This window comes from Cygnus atratus, chromosome 3 (assembly GCF_013377495.2).
Source record: "Cygnus atratus isolate AKBS03 ecotype Queensland, Australia chromosome 3, CAtr_DNAZoo_HiC_assembly, whole genome shotgun sequence".
NCBI classification, from domain to species: domain Eukaryota; kingdom Metazoa; phylum Chordata; class Aves; order Anseriformes; family Anatidae; genus Cygnus; species Cygnus atratus.
This window is the reverse complement of record NC_066364.1, coordinates 103,063,265-103,088,245: the sequence shown is the minus strand read 5'-3', so window position 1 is coordinate 103,088,245 and position 24,981 is coordinate 103,063,265. Positions and strand designations below refer to the sequence as shown.

General features: G+C 40.6%; 1 protein-coding gene across 1 annotated transcript in view; it reads right to left on the bottom strand.

The window, feature by feature from the left end:
* The window catches only part of XDH (xanthine dehydrogenase), a 75,385-nt gene extending 52,387 nt beyond the window's left edge, over window positions 1-22,998 (bottom strand). The window contains exon 1 of the mRNA XM_035559519.2: window positions 22,875-22,998. The gene's annotated coding sequence lies outside the window, so the exon portion shown is untranslated. The remainder of the gene's footprint in view (window positions 1-22,874) is intronic.
* Between the last annotated feature and the right edge of the window lie 1,983 nt (window positions 22,999-24,981).

The following is a 24,981-nucleotide window of genomic DNA, read 5'->3' as shown; positions in this document are numbered from 1 at the left end:
ACTTCTGATCTGACTCTATAGAGACATTTGCACTTCATTAGCAAAGTCTTCCAAAAGTTCTCCAAGAAATGCAGTCTTCCAAGGATCTTCATACAGGCAGTAGACTTAAAAAAAAAAAAAAAAAAAAAAAAAATCCATAAAACTACCATACAAGTGTGAAAGTAGTGTATTGGTTACTTTTTCAAGAGTATTTCTAGAGGTTAAAAAAATGGCAATGTTGATGCATTTTGAAGTGACGTTTTAAAATTCCTTTCTGGTTACAGATATAGGTCTGAAAAAAGATCATAGTCACAAATCAGACTAGAGAACTTCACTGATGTTTCTGAGAGGGTACTAGCTCATTATTCATGAATCACTAATTGTTCTGTGTTCAGGTTGTAATTGTATGGATACTTTATAATAGTATGTATGCATTTCATGAACTACGACCTCTTCACCTGCATTTGATGATGGGTGGAGTTTAATTATAGTTATTTTCCTAGTCCTACCACCTGACTTCCTCTGACAGCACTAAGAGGAGAACAAACTTGGCTAATTCTGCCTTCAGTGGAAATGTACTGCTTGCCACTGGTCTTCAGAACAATTAGCAAAGCAAGCTCTTTTGTTTCAATTCATTTGCAGTTTTTCTTTCATAACCCAGGTCCAATGTGTCAGTCAAAAGGTGTTTCAGATGGGTAACCTGACAAGCAACTCCTCACGCAGGTTTTTGTAATCCTGATTCTCTGCCTTCATCAATATTGTCTTCATCAGTATCTCACACAACACCTATCAATTTTCTTTTACTTGCTTCCAGGGTACAATGAGATAAATTTGACACCTGTCCTGAAAACCTAAGTGAATATACTAATATACTATAAACGTATCTGGGCATCTCTATGAGTCCTCTGGCTGCCATGTGTATATTGCTGCTAATTACTTTCTCATTTGAGAATGCACTATTTTGATGGACAGTTTGTTCAAAAGACAAGAAACCTTTCACAGCTTTTGCTAACAAAAAAAGGCTGCCTGAATCAACCTAACATTTGACTGTCCCATATAGGAAGGATTTGCATGCTGAAAGTTTGCAAGCAGTGTATGCCTCTTCAAAGACCCTGGCTAAAGAGAGACACCGACTTCGTGTAGTGCCCTATGCTGTGACTGCCTTCTAGCTCCCAAATACCTTCTCCCCTTAAGATGACTGGCAGTTTTCAAAAGCAGACCTATCTAGACTGGACAAGTCTATACGACTTGTTGTCAGTCAAATATGAGAAGACAGTCGCCAAGAAAATTTCAGAAGGGCTTTATTATCAGTATAATACAAAACAGCAGATGCAAGCATAATGCAAAATAGATCATTACTGAAATAGACTAGTTGTCTGAAACTTGCCATTGTGGCCAGCTTATACCTCCCAGACTGTGTTGACTTCTCTTAAAAACAAACCCATTTGAAATAATTTGCCACTAAGTAACAGTAACAGAGAATAAACACCAGGCAGGAAAGAAAAAAACCCAAATGCAAAATCATGGACAGTGCTGGCTCAAGAGCAAATGCTATATACTGAACATGAATCATTTAAAGTGAAAATTTCCAAGGCCCTAAAAACAGCAATAAGATTGAAGAACTACCTTCCAAAAGAAATAGTGCATGAAAGAAATATTAACTGCTTTCAAAATGAAACTTGAACAGTCTACACAGTGGATAATATGATGTGATGCATGTAATTGCAAGAGCTGAAAGTTGTTACTTCAGGTCCAAGAACATAAACTACCTCCTATTGTCATTAATTTGTTTGGAAGCCAAATTAACTGGAAGCCAGTTAAAAACTGCTTAATTATTCCCTTTATTACAGTTCTTCCTATTTTTTTGCATGTTGAAACAGATCTCAAATATTTCTGACCACTTATCGTGACTACCATTTGTACCTTCTAATGACAAATCTGAACCAATTTTCACCTTTCTTTTGGTTTGGAGTGGTTTTCCTTTTTAAAATGAATAGGGTTTTCCTCCATTTGTTTGTATTCCCCATTATCTTATATCCAAACGCAAAAGATGAAGAGCTAAGTTTTTATGGCAGGAGGATATTTCACAAAGTTCAAGCAGGGAAAATAAGGTTATGAGTGATTTGCCAATAACAAATGAATCTTCATAGCTGTTGCAATAAAACATCCAGCATGAGTAAAGCAGACACCTACCACTAGCATAGATTTCTTCTTTCAGCAGAACACTGCTGAAGTATTTTGGATGCAAACATGATTAACAGCCTTGCTAACTTAGATGTTAAGATGGTTTTTAACCAAACACAGCTCAGAAAATACTTGAGAAAATGACAGCAAAACTAAGATGAACTATAAAGAGATATGTAAGACTTCTCGGAGCTACTTTCCCCAGAACAAGGAAAAGGTGTTCTAATGGTTACCAAGGTTGGGATTATACACCCTGATAATGGACTGCTAGGTGTTTTCTGCTTGCTGCCAGTTGTGTTACTAACAATATAGGAAAGTTCAATCACAAATCTGTCTGGTTTCTGCTGAGTAAACCTGAGGCCTCCGTGCAATCATTTCTCAAAGATCCTTCAGATCTGGCCAAAGCATCTAAAGTTTAAATGGTCAGACAGCCAATATTACTCACTTTGATTTAATAAAGATACAAAAGGCTTTTATTCCTTGTGAGAAACAAAGTTGTGTTTTTGCAATAGAAGGTGTTTTTGTAGTGGAAAATTCCAATAGCCTTGCACATTCAAAAGTGATTGTGCGGCACAGCAGTAGGGAGTATGTTAAGCAGATAAGGGGAAGGTCCCACTGTCCCAAAATAAGGGGGATAGCTAAGAAAAACAGGATGAGCAGTACGAAATCAGTAAAAACAAAAATCATGGGCCCTCTAGTCACGAGAGAAGAAGGAAAAAAAAAAGGAAAAGGAGAAATTAATGGTTGGTCGAATAAAATTGTACACATATGGTATAGAAGTGTGTCAAGTAGGTTGTGAACCTGTAGTATTCAGCCAACGAGGAAACGGCAGAAATCAGGTGTCGGGTCATAGATACGCCTGTCATTGCAATCGCAAATAAAATAGCTTCACAGAAGATCCTGTCTGAAGAAAGTTATTGAGATTTTTCTCACATTCCCTTAACAGAGTGTAAACCATTCTATATAGATAAAAACACATTGGAATTGTATCCAGAAATTCCAACCCATTTTTTCCAACCTGGAATATTATGATGGTTCCAATACTAAATTACATACCATACATAAGAACTCCAACATTTCTGTCGCAGGAGAGAGTTCTACCAGTGACCCTGTAACAGCATTGGTTTATTATCACAATAAAATACATCCAAGAAGGAGAGATTTCAGTTTCTGTACCACAAATCTTGCAATCTTTAAATATCAATAATAAAAAGCAAAGAAAAAAGCTTTACGATGGTGATTACTGCAGCAGGTAATTGTGTTTCAGGGAGTAGTGTCAGGCCTGTTATATGCAGGATGCTGCATATTCTATGTCTTAGAGAATATTCAAGCACAAAATAAAAAAGAGTAACCTGCCCTGAGAGCTGAAATAAAGCAGAAAGAACTGACTGGATTCTAGCATCATCAACACCAAACCATTTACATCAAACACTCATATCCTACTGACCTTCAATAGTCATCTAACTTAACCTGTTTTTGCATTTACAAGCTCTGCATGGCAGAACTTTTTTTGGATCAGATATCTATTTCTGCAAATTTATATATTGCATGCATTCATAAAATTATTAATATATATACATTTAATCCATATAGTCCTGAAGTTGGGTTTATTCTCAGCCCCTTTTAATGTGATGGTGAGCAAAATCAATGGAGAAGTGGACCCAGTCTGTTAGTCTCTCTGCCAGTTCAGACCACAGCATCAGGTCTCTGCTCCACCACTTCCACCCTGTGGAAGACAAAGCAGCTACAAAGACTGGGGGAAGAACCACAATCTAGTAGAACACCCATAAGATCAAGGAATGGAAACTATTCTCATACATGATGACAATGATTTCACAAACAGCAGAAATTGATGGCAGACAGGCTTTCATTTGACTCCCTTCTGAAAGCTACATTTTATCATTAAAGGCAGGATTCATTTACCATATTTGTCTCTTCCCATGAGATGTAGCCCTAAACAAGCTGACCTTCAAATCCCCATTTTGATCTATCTAGTGGAGTCATATATTGAGTAGTCTCCACTTTTCCACGAGTAGATCCATTATTTGGACTAAAAGGACATTTCCAGTTTCGTTAATTGTTTATATAGGCTATACCTAACTTTTAGAATATTTTAAATGTATAAAAGCATTGTTTTCAAAGGCAAATTCTTAGAAAACCAGTCTTTTTACACACTCCACTTTTATGTGGGTAACAAAGGGCTAGATTTAGAGTATTCTCTCATCTTACGGAGGAAATTGTTGTGGTACAGAAAAGTTAAATGACCTGGCCAAACAGCTGGACAAACAGTGATGACACTATGGGTGAAATTTTCAAATGCTTTCTCACCGGACTCAGTGGGAGAGAAGTTAAATAAACACTGAATGATATCTGAAAAATTCCACTTAGTGGGAAACCACCTCTGGTTTCACTGAGGTCAGAATCTGAATGCAAATTGTCTGCAACGTTGACTGAAATTTAACATGTATATAGCTTGCTTACACTTATTGGCATTGATGTCCCAGCAAAAAGGATGCAATATAAGAGCAATAAAAACTAAGTAAATAAAAAGTAAGTAAAGTAAATAAAATAAATGCTTGAATGTTTTCCCACACTGACCCGGAAGGCGTGAAAATAACATAAACATGAAAATACAGTGTAATAGTAATAATTTTCCTGGAAATATTTTGTTTTCTTGACTAAGAAACAGCTATAGAGTAGTTTTTTCCACAGTACGTAACATGGTGAGTAGGGAGAGCTTTCCAAGAACAGAATGTTCAAAGACTATTCTAACAATTCACTGATGTATTAGTGAATTAGTGAATGACTTGTGCTGAATAGCTGTATTCACTAATACAGATAATGTTGCAATCTGCTAAGACAAACTGAATTGTTTAATTTATATTTACATATCTTACCTGTATTTCATGACGATGCTATTATGTTAAAACAACAAAAAAATACTACATATAAAATTGATTCCTTTCCAGTTTGGGGGCATGGAATGTACCATTATGAACACTGCCTTTTAATTTACGAGACCTGTTTCCCAAGTTGCAAATTTCTCAGGTCATGCAGCATCAGGTCACTCAGCATTGCCTGTGAGAAAAAACATCATTGTCCTTGATCTCTTTACCCCACTGATGTCAGAAGACGTTTCAATGCAGGAAGGTGACATGCTGTTCAGGATAAACTAAAGGGAAAAAAAAGATTCCATGATCAGGGTCTGCTAATCAGTGAATGCCTGACTCAGCAGCAACTTCACAAAAACAAGCCCCTATTGGGTGAGGAAAGGGAGCAGGTCCTGAACTCAGTTTGCTGGAGAGATCAGCAGCAGTACTGGTAAGGTCAAGGGCCCAGCAAACCAGTGCCTGGGCCCCGTGCCCAGTGAGGGGCAGGCAGGGATGGTCAGCGAGGCACCCAGTAGGGTTGTCCTCTCACCTGCCCTGCTCTGTCCAGCCTACAACCAAGAGCGAGACTGCCGGCCATGAGACAGTGTTGACTGCCCACTGATGGCAGCTCTACCACTCAAAGCCTTTGTTGAGACAAGGTTAAATGCAGCAACTCCTCTCGTAAGTATAAATTATCAAAGATGGAGGAACTGGAAAAAAAAATCATTCCACTGTTTATGTAAATATTAATGGTAAGCAAGTATATACACTGTATTGAGCATAACGTGATCTCCTCACCCTCACTTCAGTCCAAGGCACTCAATCTAGTGGCTGAGCATTAAAATTCACTCTGTTAGTACTTGCTATTTCAAGACAGTCCATGACGGGTGTGTAGATAGTGTAATAACCAAAAGCTAGGGAAAAGAAAGAGCTTAACAACGGCAACACAAACATTTAAATAATGAAAAACTCAGAATCATAAGAAAAATTATTTCAGGGGACAAATGGGAAGGTGATTTTTTCTGTTTCTTTGGGGAAAAAAATAAATCTCTAAATTATTCCACCTCTATCACTTAAACTCTTCTAGCCCCTACCCTGACTGACCAGTCAGGGCAGGATGGCTTCGTGTCATACTCAACTTCTGCGTTACACAGGACTCTTAAAATGCTGCCCTGACAAGCTATAAATAATTAACTTAATCCACAGGGTGCAAGGAACAGGGCAACAGATTACAAAATCCGTTTATGCAATTGACAAGTGTTATATTGGGACATTCAGAACATACCTCAGCTGCCTTTGTCCTTTCTGTTTCCAGTTCCTAAAATGATGATGGAAAGCATTGAGAAAAATAGATGTCACATAAGCAAGATATCATTTAAATATGGAAAGCCTAGAGAGGACTAAAAGAAAAAAAAATATAGAAGTCACTTATTGACAGTTTGTCACTATAGACTTACTAATGCTTAACTAAAAAAATAGTTCTTTGCTCTGTTTTTTCCACTGCAAAAAGTGAAAGCAGTATGAAATATGGTAACCGAGATAAACCAGGGTAAATAACCCACATAACTTGTTTTCTCTTTTGTCCTTTCAATTTGTGATCTAAAAAAGTAGCAGTTACATTGTATGCTTTTTATTTTAAAGTCTTCATAAATCTTTGCAGCACTTCACGCTTGATATATTGATATGTAAAATCTCTGCAAACATTTACCACAATGCAAAAAGCTTCCACACTACTGTAACTGACTAATCACAATTTTGAGTACTATTAAGTCATTTAAATGTCATTATACAATTGACAATATTGATTTCCTCAACTGCAGAAGAACCTCGTCATATTTTTGGTGAGACTTTGTAAACCTCTTCACTTGCTCCAAGCTGAAAAAATCTAACCAAATTTTTGTTGTTCCCTTTCCATATACAGGAGGTATCAAGATCATTAAACATTAAAGACTAATAAACTGCTGATCAGTTTAATATTGCACCTCACACGTTATTTTAAAAAAACATCTTTGATTATGAGAATCATCTGAACGAAGAGCTGACAGTTGTGTAGTGAGTTACAGCAAGATAGTGGAACGCTCTTTCCTCAAGGGAAAGAAGTTACTCCAGATGACACCACGTTTAATAGGGTACAAATCATGCTTCAAAAAGGCCAGGCAGGCAATATTTATCACAGATGGTTTCTGAGAAGGGGCACCAAGTGAGTTAGACTGTAAAGAGGTCTAGAGCTTTCTTCTACTAAGTCAGAAGACAATTATTTAATGACCTATTTTGTATTTCAAGAGAGCTCTGCAACCAGTCACATAGCCCAGCATTCAGTCTGGGCTGAACAATTCCCCAAGAGGGAATGTGTCCTTACAGGGCTTTTTGTCTGGCAGTCTTGCACTCAGATGTGTTGATATATCCAATTTGCAAAATGTATATCCACAGTAAGTTCAGCAGAGGTCAGTGTTTGCACAGTCAGACATCTCACCTACGGTTATGGTTAGTCAACTGGAGATTTCTATCCGGCTCCATAGTTTCTTTTACAAGAAAGGGAAGGCCGGAGCAGATGGCTCCTACAGCTTCCTTTGTGTATCTTTTCATTTCCTTCAGTTTTCAGTTTTACTGCTACCTAACTGTCTTAAGACTGTAAGTCTTACTCCTCTCAGTAATCTTCTGTTTTCTCTCTCCTTGAGTAATCTAGGTTTTTCAAAGAACCACTCATTTTCCAGAGAAGCAATAAAAATATATGGAGAGTGCTCGCCTCAGAGACATTTCTTGAACAGATCCCATTGCTGTTTCATAAGAACCATCCTAAAAGAACAGAATGTATTCTATTTGGATTTCTCTTATCTAGCACTCATTCAGGCATTTTTTTCTGCTGCAAAAATTAGTGTTCACACTAAATCAAAAGAAGTTTCCCTTTCTGCTTAACACAAGTTAACAGACCCTAACACCTGTCCAGCTAGGCTTAAAAGCACGTTGTGAGGAGGCATTCAGGTCTGTTGTGCATAGAAAAATCATATATAGTATCCTTAAAAAAACAAACAAACGGTACTGGCTTCTGAAGCAACTCATTTAAAGTACTTAGAAATGAGAGAGCTTTATGTTATTTATGGGATATATACATTTAATATCTTAACTAGATGTCTGATTCTGCTTTTTTCCCTCCCTCCTGTTTATAGGACAGTGAATTTTCATCATTGAATGGCTCATAACTATATTCACTAAATATAACTTCTTTTATTGTCAGCTTCTCAAACAAAGTGCTCCTAATACATCCAGTATTTTGAAAGGCTCTGTGTTTTCCCCTCCCAAGCTATTACAGTCAGTCCCAGTAAACTGTGAGAAATATCTCAATTTTCTCAGACAGGGTCTTCTGTGAAGCTAATTTATTCACAATTGCAATGGCAGATGTCCTGTGAAGAGAAGCACACAGTAAATCATAATCCCTATTACCCAATGCTTAATTCCTCCTGTGTCCTCATTGGTGAGTACTACAGATTCACGAACTACTCAACGCTTTTCTATACCATATATGTACAATTTTATTTGACCAAACTTTAATTTCTCCTTTTCCCCTTATTTTTTCCCTTCTTTTCTCATGATATCTGTCCTGATAATAAAAAGATCATCTACATATTTGTAACAGTAACAGCCCCTCCGGAGGTTGGAATTGCTCTAAAATCTGCTCTAACACTTGACCAAATAAATTTGGTGATTCTGTGAACCCCTGAGGTAAAACTGTCCATCTGTATCGTTGTTCCCATCCTGTTTCAGGGTCTTAACACTCAAAGGCAAATATGTTTCTGCTCACAGGGTCCCCTGGACAGGCCCAAAAGGCATCTTTTCAGTCTGTCACAGTGAACCACTTATGCTCATGTGGGATCTTGCTCATCAGAGTACATGGATTTGGAACCACAGGGTGGCACTTCTGCACTACCCCATTAATTTTTCATAGATCCTGTGCCAGTTGGTAAGAACCAGCAGCCCTCCTTACACCAGAAGGACAGGAGTGTTAAAGGGAGACATGCATGGTTCCAATAATCTATCTTAAATCAGCGATAAAAGGACTGATTAAAGACCAATTTGTCCCTCAGTTAAGACAGGGTATTGCTTCTACTTTATTGCCTCATATCCTTCCTGCATATCTATCTTCAGGGGAGCAATATTAATTCCTCCTCTATTTCCTTCCTTGACCCACACTATGGGGTGTATTACTTTTTCATCCTCTTCTGTCAGTAACTTCACTGACACCGTTATTCCAGTCTGACAACTTACTATTTGAATACCCTATTTCATCATCAAATCCCTTCCCGACAAATTAGTCCCTGCCTCAGGTACATACTAGAATTGCCCAGTGATTGTTTTATCTCGGTTTAGATTGTTTAGTCTCGGTTTAGAGTCTCCAAAAAGTGGCACTGTTATCCCAGTCCCTTCTACCCCCGTTACCTTTAGGGTTTCATTAGTTAAAGCCCTGATACTTTATGGGCCAGTGATGATCTAGCTGCCTATTATTTTCACCATTTTCTCCATTTCCCATCCTCTGGCAAAGTTACTGGTCTCCTTCTGTATTTTTGTTTTGTTTTGTTTTCCCCCAGCATCCAGAAAAAGCTACTTTAAAGCCTTCTTACCTAAGTCTCCCAGTCTTTTCCCTCCAAAGTTAATGTCATCTTGATGCCACCTAATACAGTACTTATTCCCATAATACAACCTAGATGCCCCAGAAAGCATTTGTGGCACAGATAAGCTTCCCCATGCTTCCCTTTATGCTTAGGTTAGATTTACCTTACCACTTCTATTCTCAATTTCTTAGCCCTGTAGTTTTTCCTAAGAAGCCTAGATATACAGTAAAGAGGCTGAGAACACAATCATAAGGATAAAGAATCTACAGTATATCCTTCTGGTGGGACAACACCCCAGACCCAGTCAGAAAATTTCTTGAATCATTTACCACCCTTGGCTTCCCTGAGGTTGAAGTCAGTAAGCCTCCATTCCTTGTTGTGCCCATCATTGTAGGCAGTTAGGGTCTGGCTCCTTTGTATGATGCAGTGGGTTTTCTTCCTCACAAAAGAATTAGTGTTCTGCAGATGAAAAGCAAGATGTTTCTCATGTTTGCAATTCAGTCAGAAGCTACAGCTATTTTATCTCAGCAAATGGTATGTTTTGCTTTCAGTGGTACCTCTTATCTGGCATCTTCAACAGACATGAGAATATGCCCAAAAACTTGGGAACAGGACAAGAACAACGGTGGATAACTCCAGTGATGAAGACAGAAGTAGGAACAGTACCAGTAAATACATATTTTAAAAAACATCTGTGTTCATTCATTTTTGCAGATAGCTAGTACTGGGCCATATAGTACTATTTTCTGTGTAGTAACTTCAAGCTAGTATGCCAAGAACTAAAATAAGCTAATAAATATTGGCTAACATTTGCACAAGAGCTTGTAATTTCGTTGCCTGCAGTTTTACAAGTAAGAAAACATGCATCACTAAAAGAGATTCCTGTATCATATAGTGAATATCATTCTTGAATTATATAATGGCTCATATAGCACATCATGAGTAGAGTGGGAATATATGATAAATAATTATCTCCATAGATGATAAATCCCCATCCCCAGAGATAAGTATTCCAATTTTTATAGTGTCTGGGCTAGGGGACTTTCTTGTTTTGTTTATTTTTTTTAATTGACAAAAACATCCACCATTTCTACTACTTTCTATTAACATCCACCATTTCTAGTACTTAAAAATATATCTTCCAATTAATTTGTTGAAATTCATATTACAGCTTTTCAGCAAAAACTGGTATCTTTGAATTTCATTTATTCCAGAGTCTCATAAGAAAAATAAAGAGTTCTCCATTGTTTACTTAAAAAACAGTCTCTTTGAGCTTTACAGAGCTAAATTAAGCAAATTCCCATGACTTTATCTCCAACTCCCAGACTCCCATCTGTGGTGGAACACAGATGAAAGATAATTTTTCTTGCATTCACTGCTGTACATACACAGAAATTCCACCAGAGTCAACTAGCTGATATAGCAACAGACAGGAGAGAGCACTGAGAACAGCGAGAGCTCATTGTTCTACTGTCCTGCAAATCTGTCTTTTCAGTTGACTATATTTTTCAGATATTACCCACAATCATCTAGCACTTCTGTCACAGTCCTATATTCTCATTTATCAGTAAATCATTTGGTCTAGTGTTGTTATTGCAGAATATCATCTGCCAACTTTGGAGCGCTCTTTATAGTTACAGCTGACATACACAAATTCAGGGGAAAGGAAGTCAGTCCCCAGCCCTGATGTCTCATAATTCTTCCTAGACAGTGAGAACTGCCTTGAAATAAGCAGGGCAGTCCAGCATGAATTGTCCTGCAAAGAAATTCTATTCCAGAGCTTAACACTTGGAACACTCCCATCATGAAGAGTGTTACTTCCATAAATGTTCACATCTCCTTTGAAGGTTTGACTTTGGATCTTATTAAAAGACCACTCATAGAAATTGCAAAACCTTGGTAGCCTTCACAAAAGGCTGTGGAACTGAGCAGTTACACACGGTACGCCAGGCATTAGCAATTGTGCAACCTTTGTAAACCCTTGTTTGTAATTTTAACCTCCAAATTTGTTTGCTTAATAGTTGGAAAGTGGTGCTGATGAAATATCTCTTTGCAGCATGATAGGCCATAGTTAAATTGCCCGTGGTTCAAAGCCAAATTAGAGGAAAAAAAGGAAATGAAAGCCCTCACAGAAACACTATATTGTGGTTAAGCTATATTGATTCAAATGTAGGTACATATTTCCTGGTTGGTATTTTGCATATTCCTATAAGGTAGCCAGAGCCCTTACTAAGTGCTACACTGGCTCTTCTGCAGTTAAATCTTACCTTTTTTCTCTCCAGTCTTCAGAAGTTCTGCCTCAAGGTTTGTTCCTTTTAAATAGATAATATACACAACCTAACAGTCATCGCTATGGACTCTGCAGGTCTGGTTAACATCAATGATTTATTGCAGTTTAGGCTCCAGAAATATATGCTGCTACCTGAAAGACGCATACTGGTTCTTCCTTGTCCTGCTAGATTAAAACCTTTGGTTAACAATGATGGACTTTTTCATGTATATTTACATGAATAAGACCCCATGGTGAGGGGTCTGGAGAACAAGTCTTACGAGGAGCGGCTGAGGGAGCTGGGGTTGTTTAGCCTGGAGAAGAGGAGGCTCAGGGGAGACCTCATCGCTCTCTACAGTTACCTTAAAGGAGGCTGTAGAGAGGTGGGGGTTGGTCTGTTCTCCCACGTGCCTGGTGACAGGACGAGGGGGAATGGGCGAAAGTTGCGCCAGGGGAGGTTTAGGTTGGATATTAGGAAGAACTTCTTTACCGAAAGGGTTGTTAGGCATTGGAATGGACTGCCCAGGGAAGTGGTTGAGTCGCCATCCCTGGAGGTCTTTAAAAGACGTTTAGACGTAGAGCTTAGTGATATGGTTTAGTGGAGGTCTTGTTAGTGTTAGGACGGAGGTTGGACTAGATGATCTTGGAGGTCTCTTCCAACCTAGACGATTCTGTGATTCTGTGATTTACTTTAGTGCCAACTATGGGATGATCAAGAGGAGATCTGAATGTTAAAGTTTAAGCTCAAAGTTTAAAAGTTGATCTCAAACATTTTACATAAAATTTTAAGCCGTTTAATTGCACTAACAAAAACTTTGGTTGTAGACATCAGGCTCAAAATCACTTTTCCTTATAGTTGTAAAAATTTACACATCCTGAAGGACTCTAATCCCATTCAAGGTATAATAAATAAAGCACTAGTGACTGTAACACTGAGACTGTGTGCCTGCAAGTGCAGTTTACGCATACTCGATTCCCTGTTTATTTAATATAAACAACTAAAGTCAGAACGATTTTACAGGTAACAGTGCTGTGTTGAAATAACAGACCCTGGACTACCCTACAAATTTATGTTTACGAACAGGTGAAGAGTCAACTGTAATCTGAAACAATTTAAGATAGCTTCGAGTTTATTTCCTTCTTCCATTAATGAAGTGTCATGACAGCGTCAACAAATCACATCCATGAAAGACTTTTGTTACACAAACTGTTGTGGACAGGTAACAGAGGAGCCCCAGGCTGCTGCAGCAGGTGAATCAAAGAAAAACAGCCAGCGTGCCATACTGGCCAGAGTTACTCGTTCAGAGTCTTGTTGCCGCTGCAAAATAAAATTTTGGAGCCAATACGACACCTCATCTATGAACGTCTCCACCACTGCTCTCCCAAACTGTTCAGCAGCCATACTTCAAAGCCAGTTAACAGAAGGACCTCTAAGCCTAGCTTAGCTTGCATTTGGATTGAAAGAAATATTTCTACTGAGACTTTCATACAGATTCAGCTGCTAGTCATAGAACATGCTCTCTAAAATATTACTTCTGATGTTAAAAAAAATGACATTGTTGATTTTTTGTTTTTTGGGGGGGGGGTATATTTTTATTAGAGGAAATTTAGAGAAGCATTTTCTATAAAGAAATTTAAAGTTTGCCTTGGACCCAGATTTACTGAGAAAAATCTTCCATCTTCCACAAATATAAATCCCTTCCCACAAAAAAAGCTCACAAACAAACCTGATTTTGCCAGTAGAGCAATACGTATACCAGAGCTGGTTTAGATCACCTCCCCCCCCCAAGCAAACTGATGCTACAGAGGACAACGTACAGATAGACTCAGTGTTTCCTTTGCTCAGTAGTTAGTGGGACCACAAAAATAACCACTATCTCAGGTATCAATAAGCACAGTGAAATTTCTCTTAAATCCCACAAGATGGCAGGAGAGGCAAAGAAATTTAGAGTTGGAAATGCTTCCAGTCTTTCATGGTTCTCCTCTGTGAAGCTATCTCTATATGAAGAATTAAATGTAAGATATTTTAAAATAAGATTAGAGCAACCTTGAAAGAAGTATCAAGAAGTCTTCATAGATCTCCTAGAAACAGTGACATGCTAATTTGGTGACAAGACAGCAGCACTAAGAGATTTAACCAAATAATCATTCATTTGGGGACAATCTCCAGAATTTGTTTCTGGTAGGAAAAAACCAAAAAAGAAGTAGACTGAGGAAACTTTAACAATTGATTATATATAGTGTTTATTTTAAATATCAAAGCATGCAGGAATTTTGTCTGCAGCATTCTCTTCTTAAGTTAGTTAAAACATGAAGAGATGAAAAGCATGGAAAAATACAGTTTCCAAAGAAAGGTCAATTTTTAGTCCCTTCAATTTACCAGGTGAATTCTCTCCCGGATAAGTAACTTATAAGTAAAAATCACTGCCCAGACCTCATGCACAATTTCCTGATTACTAGTAATAAGTTTTCATTCATTCCAAAAACTGACCATTAAACTTGAGAATTTGACCAGTAAATTAACCAAAAACATCTCACTGTATGAACAGAAAACCATATTTCTCTACGCAAAAATTTCAGTCATCCCAGTGAAACTTTCCTATTACCCTACTAGCAAAGGGATGGTTAGAATCTATTAAGCTGTGTTCACACAGTGCAGAACTACAAATTTAGGGAAAAAAAATCTAATCAACAATCTTATCAGCAAACCTCCTATGTTGCAAGAAACATTTTTGCTATTCCTACCTACTTTGAGGAAGAGATTTCAAAATATACGCATCATGTTGAGTAACAACATAAAGTTATACTATTTTCCGGAAATAAAAAGTATATTCAGCCAACTAAACTGTTCACTGGAACAAAAATCATAAGATAACTAGACACAGACACAATAAAACCCCATTGCAAAAAAATGCGCCACCTCTGACAAGCAGTGTGAGGTCTTGTTGAATAGGTTATGTAAATAACAAGATTTCTTCTTGAAATCTTCTGAAACAGCTGCCAGCATAACCATTTCCTTTCTTTTAGGAGACAAGAACATTCCTCTCTATTTTTGAAAACTAAATAGTTAAAAACACCCCAGAAACAAGACGGCTGTTATTTCAGCAATAACATTAGGTGACTGTTATCAACACGACTGGCCTGATTTCCTCACAAAGGAAATAAGAAAGCCATCTAAAAGGAGATTCAGGTTTTTCTATCCTTTTTTTTCCTCTTTTCTTCCAGTGAGTGACTTCTGCTATTCTTTCAAAGTCACCTTTTTTTAATCTAAAAGCAAAAAAAGTACCTACTTGCTAATAGAACTACGTTAGATTGCAAGCAGGGTGGCAAAACTACTACACTATTCTTTCACAGCACTGGCTTCAGGAAAAGTTTTCTTAAACCAACCTCGATGACAGAGAGATTACCCTTAAGAGAACACTTAACGCAAAGTAAACTAGTTTTTCTCAGTCCTGCTTGTAAGCAAAACTGTGGAATGCCTTGGGACTAGAACAAAAGCCTCCAACAAGAACTGTTGTCACTGTTATTCTACGAAGAGTGGGAGGAACTGGGGAAGAATGGCTTTATCTGGTCTATTTACATTCTGCTACTCTATTCTAGAGATAAATTTTAATAATACAAATAAAACATTTTCCTTAATCGGCAGGCAGCAAAAAGACAGAAGACTTTTCTGCCCACTGTCATTCTTAACTAAAGATGGCAGAACTTGCACACAGCTTCAGAAGAGCTGCATATCTCAGTTAATTTTTCAAGTCAACGGTTCCATACGGCACAATTCTCTGGAATAATCTTTTGGGCCCCAAAAGAAAGCGAGGAGATACAAACAACAAACCAACACCTCACAAACTTGCAACACTCCTGCCAAGTAGCCATTTGTGAACACAGCAAGTAGTAAGAGAGAAAAATTTAAGAACACCCCTTAGCCAAGAAGCTCTTAGCAGTCGCATCTAGCTTACAACTCAGGCCTGCAGGAACGCTACGACTTCAGGGAGAGCATCTATCAGAACTCTACACATTCGGGCATCCAGTCAGCATCGGTTCACTGATAGACCTGGAAAGACTGTTAGGTTTGAGACACGAATAAAGTTGCTAACTACCTGTAATAAAAAGCATTAAGATCCGCTGACTCTTAGACCGAGTTACACGGACAAAACAGAACAAATGCATACGCATACTTCTGCCTCACGCAAAATTAGAGGATACCTGCCACAAAAATCACCATCAGGGGAAAACCAAGACGCCGCCATAGCTGGATTTACTTCCTACCGCTGCGATACAGATTCAGACAAACCACAGCCAGGAAGGTTACATTATCATGCAAGAAAAAACAGGGGTTACGAAGAATTCAACCTGATGGTCTGCATTCAGCTCTCTGTATGTACCAGTCATTCCCAAGTAAGCAGATAAATAAGAGAGAATTCAGCTTTCCTTGCTGATGGGTCCAAATTCTGAGTTTCTCTACACTGCAGGCAACGACGTAGGAAAACAGTACTAGGAGTGATCGAGGCACGAGGACACACAACTGTCCCCCTCTAACTTCAGTAAGGATGGAGGGCTACGATGAAGATGGGAGCAAAGGATCCTATAGTTAATACTGGAGCACAGACAGGCTGTTTCTTCTTACACGATCACCTCTGCCTTTGTAGATTTTCTCCTGACTTTTAAAACCAGGCATCTCTTCCACAACCGCTACTTCTCACTCAGTTGATCACTGTGCAAACACTGCTTTATTTTGCCTCACTCCTACCCTAATACTATTTTCAGTTGCCTATCATAGTAGGTGACTTGGAACGAGAGAATAAACACGCATTTGTTAAAACAGCCTGATTCAGTTCATAAAAATAGCTATTTACTTCTGTAAAGAAAAGACTGGCCTGAGGCAAACACAAGGTTGAACCAAACAGTTTACGTTTGCAGTAACCTGCAAAAACGCGACACAGGGCCCACTTGTGAAAGCAGCAACTGCTCCGGTGATCTTAAGGGCATGTTCAAAACTGAGCGTCGCTTCAAAGAACTCAAGAAAAGGTCCTGTTCTGCATCAAGACCAGATTAAAATACGGACACATCAAGGATTTAAACTACTCAAAGCTTCCTCAAGATTATAGGCTTAATGCCTAGGAGTTGGCCTTGATGATCCTTATGGGTCCCTTCCAACTCGGGATATTCTATGATTCTAATGCTTTCGACTAATTGTATTTTTTTTTTGGTTTTTGTTTTTCTAATTGTAATGTGAATGACCCCATGAAGGAACTCTTCCAATGGCATGGTATTCCTTGGTCACTGTAAGGACCTCTCGACTTCCTTCCTGCACTCTACAACATCTCACAATTTAAGCTGGGTGGTTGACCTGGAAAAATTCTGCCTCACACGATAAGACTTTTGAAATTTCAAAAAAGACACAACAGCTAAGCACACCATCCCTTTAAAAATGAAATAAACAAACAAAACCCACAAAGAATACAGAACTCTTGGAACAGGTTTTGTTGTTCTAGTGACAGTTAAAATGCACAACACTTGAGGAAGCAAAGCTTTTTCCTCATTTGAACTCACTCAGCTGGCACACGATCCCTTTCCCACTCTCCCAGTACCTCCAGACCAAAACAGGACCCACTTGTCTCGGGCTCATTGTTGAAGCCCAGTCAGTTACAGCTGGAAGGCAGAATATTTCCTGGCAAAACTTGCCTCTGGGATACTTCCTCACATGAACAAAACGTACAGACTGATCGGGTACATTCAGCCGCAGCAGAGCTGTGGTACGCTTATTACACACGTCAGTATATTTAAGCTGCGTAAGAAAGCGGTACCTACATAAGAAAGTGCTTAAATAGTTACACCGGTAATTAAGCACTAGCACATGAACTAACAGAGGAAACATTAACAGCAAAGAAATCGGAAAGACGGAGCTGTCCTGACCACCAAACAGCATGAGAAGATCCTTCTGCTACTCAAAGGTCTGAAAGCCAGATTCTGTAATCAAGGTATTGATTAGAGATACCTAGATATCCCGCTTGACCACGCTAAGCTTGTGATTGCATGTCCACGGTGAGCAGCTACCACTGGGCATAAACACATAAAACACTTGGGTTAAATTGGGGGATTTCACTGGGGAATACCTCTATGAACTTCAAAAATGTTGCCAATTTTATCTTTGTTGCACTTTTTTTTTTCCCACTGGGTAAAGGAATATCTACAATGGTCCAGAGCTCCAAAGGAAAACTCTCAGAATGTATCTGTGTCTGTGACCATACAAGAGAATACTGTCCAAAACCTAAGCAACAGCAGCATGTGATAAAATGTTTCCAACTACAGAATATCTCCGGTTATTTGAGTCAAAACAAAGAGAAAAACTTCAGCCCTTTACTACTCCGCTCCTGTCTGCTGACTGCTTCAACCACTGCCAGAGTTGGGAGACTGTTCCTACAAACCTTCTTTAGTTTAGATCTATGTTAGTCACGAACAAAACCTGAACAGACAAGATACGCCACCTCTCTTTCCTCTCTTCCTTCCACCAGCAGGTCAGATCAATCTGCCAGCTAACGAGTCTTTACCCTCTGGCTTGGGAGCTCTCTGGAGCCTGCAGAAGTTCATGAGTAACTGGAAAAATCATACAGATATCAAACTTCAATGTTCTGCACAGAAGTCCATAATTTCCATGGAATACATTTCAAGTCAAGAAGGTAGAAAGCTGTTACTGAGGCATTAGAATACTGCTTGTATTACCGCGATAACTGGAACTTGTTCAAAGCCTGTAATCAGACACATTTGATTTACTGTCATTCACACCTATGTAATGAAAGCCCCTGGTAAAAGACTGGCTTTGTAAAATGTCACGTTTCCCCAATGCTCATTCAATACTTTAACCTCCTAACAGTTTGTAAACGTGTTTTCAATGGCCAGAAGAGACATTCTACAAATGAAATACAGAAGTATAAGAGTGATGCCAGCAGTCCAGTCTGCGACCATAACAGCACTGCCTACACAACACATTTCAGTTCTGCTAGAGATGAAATAAGAACAATGAAATCCATATACCAGAGGAGACCAGAGGAGGAGAAAACAAAAGAAAGAAATAAACAGGCTAAAGGACTGCTTAATTTTACCTGCAAGAGAACAGACGCAACCGAGTCACTGACCGCACACTATGCACAGTGGCCTCCCCCTTCCCTCCTCTGTCTCTCCACATACGGTGAAGAGTTTTCTCTACTTCTCCACTAATGGAGAACTAAGCAATATCGTTCTAGTTTCTTCTTAAAACTGTTTCAAATCGGTGCCAATGTAAAGGGAGTTTCCTTAGAACAACAAATATTTCTAAAGCTTCTTTTTATCGCTATAGAGAACATAGATAAAATATAGATCGATAAATAGATAGATAGATAGATAAATAGATAGAAGATAGATATCGCTACCACTATTCTTTCAGGCTGAGTTCAGCAGCCTGCATTTACCCCCGTCACACACCTGACTAACACGGGCAAATCCCACACACGTAGGAAAGGAAAAGCAAAACGCCTGGAACACAGAACAGCTCCTTGCAGTAAGCTCCAGTTGCTAAAATCAGCCAGTCCCATTTCTAAATCACGAACGCAACTGCCAATAGAGATAAAAATTAAAACTACCATCAAACGCGTAGAACAAGCCAAGTCCAGGTGTTTGGTTTCTTTCCCATCGTCTCAAAACATTCCCTGACTAACTCTCAAATACACCATCTGTCTCTGCGGCCATCTTCGCACCTAAAACTCATAGAATCACAGAACACCACTGGGAGGGACCTTAAAGATCCGCTAATCCCAACCCCCTGACACGGCCAGGGACACCAAAAGAAAATCCTACACACAATAAACAACACCAAATCAGTAGCGCGTCACAGAACAAATCGCGTATAAAAACAGTTAAAGTAAAAACATAATGACTTTACATCAAAAAAAGGATTTCTTAAATTAGCACGGATTATAAACCACAAAGGAATCAACCTGACACTTCACACTCATTTCGAGCATTTCAAGAAGACTGAAAACCTCCGCAAAGTCAAACTTGGTCACATGGCAGAAACTTCGCTTTCTCCACTTCCTGAGTTGAACTTGTAACAGCAATAAAAAACAAAAGACATAAAACCAATACAGAAGCTCATCTGTTTTACCCTGCTTATTTTTTTCAATATGTTATAGAACTAGTCACAAAACAGTCTTAAAAAGATCCAAGGAGTAGAACATGAAACATCTTAGTTCCCCTCAATACAGCAGCAGTCACGTGGCTATTACACTAAGACTGCATCAGCTCTTCCATTCTAGAGGAGCTCCCAACCCCTTGCACCCAAAAATTCACCTTGTGCTATGAACACCCAGTCTCACAAGAAACGAGGCATGTAACATCTAAGACCTAGAACAGCTGAAACAAAAACATACATCCACTAACAGAAAAAAATAATCCACGAGCTCCACAAAACCAGAACAGTCCTACCTCTACACCGCACCAGTGACGAGTACAAATAAATCATTTATAATTGCATTCAACAGTTTATGATCGCCAAAGAGCTATGTATTAGATGCGGAAAAAAAGAATAAAATTACTCTTTTAAAAAAGCAGTTTACCCCTCAGAACTGTTAATCTTCTGAAGCTTAAATTTGTATTCTGTCATCTGTAAACGCACAAACATACAAGTTCATATCATTTCAAGATCGATTCCGATACATTCAAAGACAACTCCTCACAGTAATAACGCAGACGTGTGAACGCTTGGCATAAACCCGTATATTTCCAGAACAGCGAGTGACACCCACCAGAATACGCCAAGTTTTATTTCACTGATGGGAGAAACAAATTAATACAGCGCATTCAAAACTAGGAGTTTTCACAACTCCCTGGGGCAAAATTGGTATTATTGTCCCTACTGCTCAAGTAGGGAAGTTGGAAAAAATAAACAAGCAAATACAACCTGAAAGCAGGTAGACTGATGGAGGCGAGGACAGAAACTACAACTTCTGGCTGCCAGCCTTCTGCTTCCACCGCTGTTGACTTTAAAACCACATCTCGCCTCCTTGTAATCAACCACTTCCACTGGTTCCCCTTTGGGGAAAAACAGATACGTGGTGAGGTCGTGATTACGCCAAAGAACAGGATGCCCTTCGTATATTCGCTGCACCCAAGAGCTGAAGCACAACAACTCCTGTAGGAACCTCCTTCCGCCACGACCCGCATCTCAACAGAAACGCCAAGGGCCGCTGGTTTCACTGGCAGCGCTGGCAGGCAGCAGAGACAGCTCGGCAGCGTTTGCAAGATAACGGCATCGTTCATGTCGACACTTCCAAAGGCAGGCACTAGAAACCGTTGCTCTTGCATTTCACCTCACAAACCCTCTCCAAAATCGCACGTTACAAGTCTGGAGAGTACAACTGGCAGCAGACAGAGGACTCTGACAGTGCTTCCGTGAAAGCAGGAGGAACTGCTCTAACTTGAAGCTTGAGTCCTGCTAAGGCACAGCTGCAAGCGGGAGAGCAAAAAAGTTGCAGGAAAGAGAGGCCAGCAAGAAGCACAAAATAGTGCTGGAAAGGCTGGAATAAGGTATCATCTCCATTAGTAGTCTGCAAGATTTGTTACAGACAGCTTCAGGTACTGGCAGAACCTTGGAAGGATCCATTTTTTTCATCAGACATTAGAATATACCAGCACTCAACAAGGATGAGCTCCAAACACACGTATTCTAACCATATCATTTTACTTGAAATTTTTTTTTTTTTAAACAATTATAAACAGGGTGTCAGATGGCTAACTCCACTACAGACTACACTCTCACATACAAAAAATTCCTGTGAGCCAACGTATTTTCCAACCCTTTCATACTTTCTGTATAACACAACAGTTCTAGTGTGGAGATCCTTCAGAAGTCCCTTTAATTGCTATTTCTTCCTTAGCTAGAATGTATTAATTATAGCCCATTCCTCTAGATAATAAGAAAACAAAAACCAGTGCACTATGAATAGTGCAAGAAACTTAATTACAGAGTCAGATGTCCTTTAGATGTCACTATGACTCCATTAGGGAACAGGCACCAAACACACACACGCCTTGTGTTGTTAGATCAGTTATCAAAACAACGTCTTTCCTTGGTGACTTCATTACACAGGACCCAACCAGCTAATTCATCAAATGCCTGTTACGTTGAGAAAACGTGCTTTTTAAGAGAAAGTCGCCTTTGTGATGTATTTATTACAAACCAGATATGAGAAATAGTTCTGAAAGGAAACGCAGAAGTACAGCACGACTTGAAGTTTGAAGGTCACGTAGTAAGGGTTAGCATCAAGGCTCTCATATCAGATTGCAACTTCTGTTTGCCATCTATACGTAGGAGGAGGAAAAGAATCAAAAAGAAAAACTAAAGCCAACCAGTTCTGTGATAACTTAAGAAGAACTGGACCACCGCCATTCAACCATTCTCATTTAAAACTCGTAAATACTGTAACGTTGCTCTATAACTAAGGAAGAAAATGGAACAAGGGATGGGGATGAAACAATTTCATCCTGCTTTTCAACTTCACCTTATTAAGTCAGCAATGATGCTATGTTAAAGACAAGAATGTATTTATCCCCATTTTCACTCCAGACAACAAACTGAGGATTGCCTACAGGTCTGTTCTTCTCCAAATATCAGACAATTTATCCCTCATCCTTCTCTATTCCCACTACCTTCAGGACACAAAGCTCAACAGCTGGGTAAACAAATAGACTTCACGTACCAGAATCTGAACCACGTCAAAAACATAAAGTCTATTTTACACGCATACCTCAAAGACAAATAACCAACACGGATCTCTTGTCAGCACCACCGCCGTCACGTTTAAATACACTACAGCTGATAACATTTCACAGTAAAACTCCAGTGTACACCATCCCCTCTCACGCAGCAATACCGAAGACAAAGCAGACACGAACATGGACGGATGTACCCAAAACAAACGCATCCAAACCTACCCCATTCCAGATACTCGAGGATATTCTTCTCTCTTCTCAGAGGGGAATTATTACACTCATCGTACAGGCAGATGAGGATATCCAGCAAGGTCTCCACGCTGAAGCACTGCCCGTTGCTTTGAGTCGGCCCATCCAAAATAAACTGCTCCAGCTGCTTCAGGCGCACTTCTCCAGACATGGCTGTTTCACTTTGCATTGGAGTGTCCTTTTTAAGCATACTTCGTCAAAAACTAAAAGCACCGCCGCGTGCCGTGGCGGGGAGCCGTGCCCTTCCACCTCGTGCTCCTCCTGCTCCTCACCTTCCCTCCTCCCGAGGCCTCTCAGCGGTTCAGGGAAGCTGAGGGCTTCATCGCCACCCGCTCCTCCTCTGCTGCGCCAAGGGACGGTGGGCAGCCTGCCTCCCTGCCTCCCGTCCCCCTCAGCCTCGTCAGCCCTCTCGCCTCGCCTCGCCTCGCCTCCCGCCCGCGCTCACACGCAGGAGCCGCCGCCGAGCTCGCGGCAGCCCAACATGGCGGCGCGGGTGGGGAGGGGGGAGCCGCCGCCGAGCGCCGCCGCAGCGCGGGGAGCCGAGCCCGGGAGCCGCCGCTACTGATGGGATTGAGGGGAGGAGGGTAACGGGGGTGGGTGCTGCAGCAGGGAATGCAGGGATACGGGCGGACCGAGGCCGAGGGGAGGGAGCGGAGCGGAGCGGAGGGCGGGGAGGCCGGCGCGCAACGCCCCGCTGCCTGACTGCCCCTCGCTGAGGGGAGCCCAGCCCCGCCTCGGCGCCCCGGGCCCGGCGCCCCGGGGCTCGCCCCTTGCCTCGGGCCGTGCCGCCTCACCGAGCCGGCGGGACGGGGGCAGGCGCCGAGGTGCTGAGGCGCTGAGGCGGGGCTCCCTCACCCGGCCGTCGCCGCGGTGGAAAATGGCAGCGGCGGTAACGCGTGGCCGTGGCTCTGACCTCCAGAGGTGTGGGGGCGGTGGTCGTGCGCTCGGGCTGCGGTATCGCCCGCACATCCCTTCAGAATGTTGTCCTGCCCGTCAGCGGGAGGCGGGGGGACGGGAGGAAGGGGGCCCGGTGACCGAGCGCTGTGCACCCGAGGGGGCACTGGTTACAGGTGAAGCGAGGGGAGGAGAACGGCTCAGGCGTGTGCCCTCGGCTTGGTAACCAGCACGAGACCCTCCGGTTTTGGTGTTTTTTTTTGTTTTCGGTATAACGAGCACCCATATATATTTATTTCACTTGTCTTTTTACTGGGGGACGTAATACGTAAGCAGTCTTATGTACCCATCTAGATGAAGATGAAACACAGCATTAGGATTAAACACGAGTCCCATGCAGTTTGCTTAGATTTACAGAATAAAAGATGTTCAGGATCTCTGAACTGCATAGAAACTCATTGGTGTGAAGCTACACACAGGACAGTGACTTCCGTCTTGTGCTGTCGAGAAGGAAAAACGGATGGACTGTCCATCAGGGAGGAGGAGGAGTGCACTTTCTGTTTGGCAAGCACGGGGATGACATCCAAGAGTTTGGACGTCTTTTGGAAGGAAGGAACTCTCCTACCAACTCATGATGAATGAAGAAATGTGCAGAGAATTTGATTCTAAAAATTTTGTACGCAGAAACCCTCCAAGAAATATCTTTCGAACTGCTGAAAATATAAGTGAGATTGTCAGAGGTAGAAGAATTAACATTACGCTATGAAGATGGGGACAAGGCAAGGGTTTCCTTCCTATTGGCAGCTGCATTGAAGACAATGACAATACTGTTATTACCATAATTAGGAAAAGACTTAATTCAAACTGTTTTTAAAGCTTCAGCACTGCTCTTTCAGGGAGAGAGCAGGGAATGATCAGCCCTTTCCCACTGTGGATCTTGGGCATTGTCACCACAGCAAAGAACAAGGTCCCCTCCTGCACTCTACAAGCAGAGTTGGACTTGGTGGAGCTGCTTCAGGTGTTGCAGAAGGCAGAGCAGAGAGGATGCTCCACGCTCTTGGTGCATTCAACATGCTCAATTGCCACGTCCCATGCATCATCCAAGGTGCTCATAACCCCAGAGTTTTATGCTTATCCTTTCCTTACCTCTGGACACAAATTGGCAGCTCTTTCCAGGGGATGATAA